General features: G+C 40.3%; 1 non-coding gene across 1 annotated transcript; it reads right to left on the bottom strand.

Annotated features, from left to right (window-relative positions):
- Nucleotides 1-727: 727 nt before the first annotated feature.
- Nucleotides 728-831, bottom strand: LOC112714139 (small nucleolar RNA R71). Its single transcript, XR_003159095.1, has one exon. It is a non-coding gene; the product is annotated as a small nucleolar RNA R71 (small nucleolar RNA).
- Nucleotides 832-8,207: the final 7,376 nt, after the last annotated feature.

Genomic DNA, 8,207 nt, shown 5'->3' with positions numbered 1-8,207 from the left:
TCCCTCTCTCATCTCTTTTTATTTATTTACTAACACTTCTCTTCATCTCTTCTCACCTCCCCTATCCTTACTCTTTATACAGGCTATTCATTCTTCTTCATTCTTCTCCCCTTTCTTTTTCTACTAACATAAAGGAATCTCTATACTGTGACATAGAGGATTCCTCTTCTTTTCTTGTTTTCTTCTCTTTCATATGAGCAGGAACAAGGAAAAAGGCACTCTTGTTGAAATTGATCCAGAACCTGAAAGGACTCTGAAGAGAAAATTAAGAGAAGCTGAGTTACAACAATCTAAAGGTAACCTTTCAGAAACATTAGAACAAGAGAAGGAGATGGCAGCCGAAAATAATAATAATGCAAGGAGAATGCTTGGTGACTTCACAAAGCCAACATCCAAATTTGATGGAAGAAGCATCTCCATTCCTGCCATTGGAGCAAATAATTTTGAGCTGAAACCTCAGCTAGTTGCCTTAATGCAACAAAACTGCAAGTTTTATGGACTTCCATCTGAAGATCCTTATTAGTTTTTAACTTAGTTCTTGCAGATCTGTGAGACTGTAAAGACGAATGAAGTTGATCCTGAAGTCTACAGACTCATGCTTTTCCCTTTTGCTGTAAGAGACAGAGCTAGAATATGGTTGGATTCACAACCCAAGGATAGCCTGGACTCCTGGGATAAGCTGGTCACTGCCTTCTTAGATAAATTCTTTCCTCCTCAAAAGTTGAGCAAGCTTAGAGTGGATGTTCAGACCTTCAAACAAAAAGATGGTGAATCCCTCTATGAAGCTTGGGAAAGATACAAGCAGCTGACCAAAAGGTGCCCATATGACATATTTTCAGAATGGACCATATTAGATATATTCTATTATGGTCTATCTGAATTTTCGAAAATGTCATTGGACCATTCTGCAGGTGGATCTATTCACCTAAAGAAAACGCCTGAAGAGGCTCAAGAACTCATTGACATGGTTGCAAACAACCAATTCATGTACACTTCTGAGAGGAATTCCGTGAATAATGGGATACCTCAGAAGAAAGGAGTTCTTGAAATTGATGCTCTGAATGCCATATTGGCTCAGAACAAAGTGTTGACTCAACAGGTCAACATGATCTCTCAAAATCTGAATGGATGGCAACGTGCATCCAACAGTACTAAAGAGGCAGCTTCTGAAGAAGCCTATGATCCTGAGAACCCTGCCATGGCAGAGGTTAATTACATGAGTGAACCTTATGGAAACACCTATAACTCATCATGGAGAAATCATCCAAATTTCTCAAGGAAGGATCACTAAAAGCCTCAACAAGGCTTTAACAATGGTGGACGCAACAGGCTGAGCAATAGCAAGCCTTATCCATCATCTTCTCAGCAACAGACAGAGAATTCTGAACAAAACACTTCTAATTTAGCCAATCTAGTCTCTGATCTGTCAAAGGCCACTTTCAGTTTCATGAGTGAAACAAGATCCTCCATCAGAAATCTCGAGGCACAAGTGGGCCAGCTGAGTAAGAAAGTCATTGAAACTCCTCCCAGCATTCTCCCAAGCAATACAGAAGAGAATCCAAAAGGAGAGTGCAAGGCCATTGATATAATCAATATGGCCGAATGCACAAGGGAGGAGGAAGACGAAAATCCTAGTGAGGAAGACCTCCTGGGACGTCCCTCAAGCAAGAAGGAATTTCTTATTAAGGATCCAAAGGAATCTGAGGCTCACATAGAGACCATAGAGATTCCATTAAATCTCCTTCTGCCATTCATGAGCTCTGAAGACTATTCTTCCTCTGAAGAGGATGAAGATGTGACTGGAGAGCAAGTTGCTCAATATTTAGGAGCTATCATGAAGCTGAATGCCAAGTTATTTGGTAATGAAACTTGGAAAAGTGAACCTCCCTTGCTCATTAATGAGCTAGATACTTGGATTCAGCAAACTCTACCTCAAAAGAAACAAGATCCTGGCAAGTTTATAATACCTTGTACCATAGGCACCATGACCTTTGAAAAAGCTCTATGTGATCTAGGGTCAGGGATAAATCTTATGCCACTCTCTGTAATGGAGAAGCTGGGGATCATTGAGGTACAACCTGCTGGTGCACGAATTTATGATTCGCACAACTAACCAGCAAGTGCACTGGGTCATCCAAGTAATACCTTACGTGAGTAAGGGTCGATCCCATGGAGATTATTGGCTTGAAGCAATCTATGTTATTTTATTAATCTTAGTCAGGAGGCTAATGAAGTTATTTGGATTTATTTGTAAAAAGCCAAACTACAAACTACTTAAAATTGTAAGTTAGAATAATGGGGAATAACAGCGTTACTTGTTGTGCAGTAATGGGGAATATGTTGGACTTTTGGAGATGCTTTGTCCTTAGAACTTCAACTCTTCCTTGAAATCCTCTTCTCACACGCAAGTTCCTTCCATGGCAAGCTCTATGTAGGGTGTCACCGTTGTCAGTGGCTACTTCCCATCCTCTCAGTGAAAACGTTCCTATGCTCTGTCACAGCACGGCTAATCATCTGTCGGTTCTCAATCAGGTTGGAATAGAATCCATTGATTCTTTTGCGTCTGTCACTAACGCCCAGCCCTCAGGAGTTTAAAGCATGTCACAGTCATTCAATCCCGGAATCCTACTCGGAATACCACAGACAAGGTTTAGACTTTCCGGATTCTCATGAATGCCGCCATCAATCCGGCTTATACCACGAAGATTTTGTTGGGGAATCTAAGAGATATTCATTCAATCTGATGTAGAACGGAGGTGGTTGTCAGGCACACGTTCTTGGATTGAGGAAGGTGATGAGTGTCACGGATCATCACCTTCTTCACAATTAAGCGCGAATAAACATCTTAGATAAGAACAAGCGTGTTTGAATGGAAAACAAAGGAATTGTATTAAATCATCGAGACGCTGCAGAGCTCCTCACCCCCAACAATGGGGTTTAGAGACTCATGCCGTCACAAAGTGTGTAATTCAGATCTGAAAATGTCATGAGTTACAAGAAATGTCTGTAAAAGTTGTTTAAATAGTAAACTAGTAACCTAGGTTTACAGAAAATGAATAAACTAAGATAATTGGTGCAGAAATCCACTTCTGGGGCCCACTTGGTGTGTGCTGGGGCTGAGACTAAAGCTTTCCACGTGTAAAGGCCTTTCTTGGCGTTAAACTCCGGATCATGACGTTTTTCTGGCGTTTAACTCCAGACAGCAGCATGAACTTGGCGTTTAACGCCAAGTTACGTCGTCTATCATTGCGCAAAGTATGGACTATTATATATTGCTGGAAAGCCCTGGATGTCTACTTTCCAACGCTGTTGAGAGCGCGCCAATTGGACTCTTGTAGCTCCAGAAAATCCATTTCGAGTTCAGGGAGGTCAGGATCCAACAGCATCAGCAGTCCTTTTTCAGCCAAAGTCAGATTTTTGCTCAGCTCCCTCAATTTCAGCCAGAAAATACCTAAAATCACAGAAAAGCACACAAACTCATAGTAAAGTCCAGAAATATGGTTTTTGCCTAAAAACTAATATTATTTTACTAAAAACTAACTGAAACATGCTAAAATCTACATGAAATTACCCCCAAAAAGCGTATAAAATATCCGCTCATCACAACACCAAACTTAAACTGTTGCTTGTCCTCAAGCAACTAAATGAATAAAATAGGTTCTTAACAGAAATTTAAGAAGTAATAATATTTTAGAGTTTTAAATGAAGCTCAGATTCTTATTAGATGAGCGGGGCTTGTAGCTTTTTGTTCCTGAACAGTTTTGGCATCTCCCTGTATCTTTTAAATTTCAGAATGATTGGCATCCTTAGGAACTCAGAATTTAGATAGTATTATTGACTCTCCTAGTGTAGTATGTTGATTCTTGAACACAGTTATTTTATGAGTCTTGGCTGTGGCCCTAAGCACTTTGTTTTCCAGTATTACCACCGGATACATAAATGCCACAGACACATAACTGGGTGAACCTTTTCAGATTGTGACTCAGCTTTGCTAGAGTCCCCAGTTAGTGGTGTCCAGAGCTCTTAAGCACACTCTTTTGCTTCGGATCACGACTTTAACCACTCAGTCTCAAGCTTGTAACTTGAACCTGCATGCCACAAGCACATGGTTAGGGACAGCTTGGTTTAGCCGCTTAGGCCTGGATTTTATTTCCTTGGGCCCTCCTATCCATTGATGCTCAAAGCCTTGGATCCTTTTTACTCTTGCCTAGTGCTCATGGCTTGTGAATATATATATATTTTTTTTTTGAACTGCTTTTTCTTGCTTCAAGAATCAATTTCATGATTTTTCAGATCATCAATAATATTTTTCGTGTTCCTCATCCTTTCAGGAGCCAATATTCATCAAATTCAAAGTACATATTATGCACTGTTCAAGCATTCATTCAGAGAACAAAAAGTATTCCCACCACATATAATTAATTATACTTTTTATTATTGAGAACTCGAAAAATATAGATTACTTCTTTATTCTAAAAAAAATCTACTACTTTATTCATGCCTGATGATGATGAGAAAAATAAATTATAGCTTAATTGGAAATAAAATCAAAATAGACATACTAATTACTACTAAATATATAACTTCTAAGGTCAATTTCTAATAAGAATAATTATCACAGAGTTAAGGCAAAGATTAGAACTCAACGACCTGTGTTTTGGGAAGTGGATGTTCCTCTAGTCTGTGGGGTGCCTTTAAGAATTAATTTCTGACGCTTCAGCTCCCTTAAGTTCACATCCTTGCTCTTCCTGTTCCCTTAGGTGCCATGATCTTAATGAGTTTTAGCTCAGTGATCATGGCACATCACACCAAACTTAGAGGTTTGCTTGTCCTCAAGCAAAAGAAAGGAAAGGAGAGGAATAGAAGGAGAGGCAGTTTAAAAAATAAGATGAGTTGAGAAAGATATGAGAAGAAATTAAAAAGATTTGAAAAAGAATTGGATTGGAAAAAGATTTGTGTTTATGAATTAAGATATATTTAATATTTTTGAAAAAGGGATTTTAGAAATTAGGATTTTTAGAAAACTAATTTGATTTGAGGGATGACAATTTGAAACATGTTTATGCAAGAAATCATGAATTGAAACATAAAAATTTAGAAAAATTATAAAGAAAAACGAGTTTTACCTCCTCCCACCATCCTGGCGTTAAACGCCCAACTGGTGCATGTTTTGGGCGTTTAACGCCCAATTGTTGCTTCTCCTGGGCGTTCAACGCCCAGATGATGCTTCTTTCTGGCGTTGAACGCCAGGAAGTCCTTTGTTACTGGGCGTTTTTCTGAACGCCCAGGATGCTAGCAGACTGGCGTTAAACGCCCAGAAGGTGCTTCTTTCTGGCGTTTAACGCCCAGAAGATGCTCCTTTCTGGCGTTTAACGCCCAGATGGCTACCCTTACTGGCGTTAAACGCCCAGTGGGTGCTTCTTTTGGGCGTTTAACGCCCAAAGTGTTTCTTACTGGCTTTCTCACGCCAGTGAGCTTCCAAATTTCCCTGTAACTCTGTGACTTCAACCAATTGCTATTTCACCTTTGAAGATACTTGGACTCAAACCTGTAAAGAAAAGAAAATTTATTTTAATTAGTAAATAAACTTTGCAAATGGCTGGGTTGCCTCCCAGCAAGCGCTTCTTTATTGTCTTTAGCTGGACTACCACCGAGCTCTAATCAAGTCTCAGTTTTGAGCATTCTTGCTCGAGGTTGCTTTCAAGATAATGTTTAACTCTCTATCCATTAACAATGAACTTTTTGTTAGATTCATTATCCTGAAGCTCTACGTATCCATATAGTGACACACTTGTAATTACATATGGACCTCTCCACCGGGATTTTAATTTCCCAGGGAATAATTTGAGCCTAGAATTGAATAGCAGAACTTTCTGCCCTGGCTCAAAGACTCTGGATGACAATTTCTTATCATGCCATCTTTTTGCTTTCTCCTTGTAAATTTTTGCATTCTCGAAAGCATTCAGTCTAAATTCCTCTAGCTCATTTAACTGGAGCAATCGTTTTTCTCCAGCTAACTTGGCATCAAGGTTTAGGAATCTGGTTGCCCAATAGGCCTTGTGTTCCAGTTCCACTGGCAAGTGACATGCCTTTCCATACACAAGCTGGTATGGAGAGGTCCCTATAGGGGTCTTAAATGCTGTTCTGTATGCCCACAGAGCATCATCCAAGCTTCTTGCCCAATCCTTTCTACGGTTAATTACAGTCCGTTCCAGGATTCTTTTGAGTTCTCTATTTGAGACTTCAGCTTGCCCATTAGTTTGTGGGTGGTATGGAGTAGCTACCCTGTGGTTAACTCCATAACGTACCAGAGCAGAGTAAAGCTGTTTATTGCAGAAATGAGTACCCTCATCACTGATTAACACTCTAGGGATACCAAATCTGCTGAAAATATGTTTCTGGAGGAATTTTAACACTGTTTTAGTGTCATTACTGGGTGTTGCAATAGCCTCCACCCATTTGGATACATAATCCACTGCCACCAGAATATAAGTGTTTGAGTATGATGGTGGGAAAGGTCCCATGAAGTCAATGCCCCATACATCAAACAACTCAATCTCCAAGATTCCTTGTTGAGGCATGGCATAACTGTGAGGTAGGTTGCCTGATCTTTGGCAACTGTCACAATTAAGCACAAATGCTCGGGAATCTTTATAGAGAGTAGGCCAGTAGAAGCCACTTTGGAGGACTCTTGTGGCTGTTCGCTCACTTCCAAAATGTCCTCCATACTGTGATCCATGGCAGTGCCAAAGGATCTTCTGTGCTTCTTCTTTAGGCACACATCTACGGATTACTCCGTCTGCACATATCTTGAAGAGATATGGTTCATCCCAAAGATAGTACTTTGCATCTGTGATTAGTTTCTTTGATTGCACCCTACTGTACTCCTTGGGTATAAATCTCACTGCCTTATAGTTTGCAATGTCTGCAAACCATGGCACTTCCTGGATGGCAAACAGTTGCTCATCCGGAAAGGTTTCAGAGATCTCAGTGAGAGGAGGGGACGCCCCTTTCACTGGTTCTATTCGGGACAGGTGATCTGCCACTTGATTCTCTGTCCCTTTTCTGTCTCTTATTTCTATATCAAACTCTTGCAGAAGCAACACCCATCTAATGAGTCTGGGTTTTGAATCCTGCTTTGTGAGTAGATATTTAAGAACAGCATGATCAGTGTACACAATCACTTTTGATCCTACTAAATAGGATCTGAATTTGTCAATGGCGTAAACCACTGCTAGTAGCTCTTTTTCTGTGGTTGTGTAATTCTTCTGTGCATCATTTAGAACACGGCTGGCATAATAAATGACGTGTAGAAGTTTGTCATGCCTTTGTCCCAATACTGCACCAATGGCATGGTCACTGGCATCACACATCAATTCAAATGGTAATGTCCAGTCTGGTGCAGAGATGATTGGTGCTGTAACCAATTTAGCCTTTAGAGTCTCAAATGCCTGCAGACACTCTTTATCAAAGATAAATGGCGTGTCAGCAGCTAGCAGGTTGCTTAGAGGTTTGGCGATTTTTGAAAAATCCTTTATAAACCTCCTATAGAATCCTGCATGCCCCAGAAAGCTTCTGATTGCCTTAACATTAGCAGGTGGTGGTAATTTTTCAATTACTTCTACCTTAGCTTGGTCCACCTCTATTCCCTTGTTCGAAATTTTGTGCCCAAGGACAATTCCTTCAGTCACCATAAAGTGACATTTTTTCCAGTTTAAAACCAGGTTAGTCTCTTGGCATCTTTTCAGAACAAGTGCTAAATGGTTAAGGCCGGAGCTGAATGAGTCTCCAAATACTGAGAAGTCATCCATGAAGACTTCCAGGAATTTTTCCACCATATCAGAGAAAATTGAGAGCATGCATCTTTGAAAGGTTGCAGGTGCATTGCACAGGCCAAATGGCATCCTTCTGTATGCAAATACTCCAGATGGGCATGTGAATGCCGTTTTCTCCTGATCCTGGGGATCTACTGCAATTTGATTATAACCTGAATATCCATCCAGGAAGCAGTAGTATTCATGACCTGCTAGTCTTTCTAGCATTTGGTCTATGAATGGTAAAGGAAAATGATCCTTTCTGGTGGCTGTATTGAGCCTTCTATAGTCAATGCACATACGCCACCCTGTAACTGTTCTGGTAGGAACCAGTTCATTTTTTTCATTATGAACTACTGTCATGCCTCCTTTCTTAGGGACAACTTAGACAGG

Source organism: Arachis hypogaea, chromosome 9, assembly GCF_003086295.3.
Source record: "Arachis hypogaea cultivar Tifrunner chromosome 9, arahy.Tifrunner.gnm2.J5K5, whole genome shotgun sequence".
In the NCBI taxonomy this organism is placed as follows: domain Eukaryota; kingdom Viridiplantae; phylum Streptophyta; class Magnoliopsida; order Fabales; family Fabaceae; genus Arachis; species Arachis hypogaea.
This window is presented reverse-complemented; position numbering and strand designations above follow the sequence as displayed.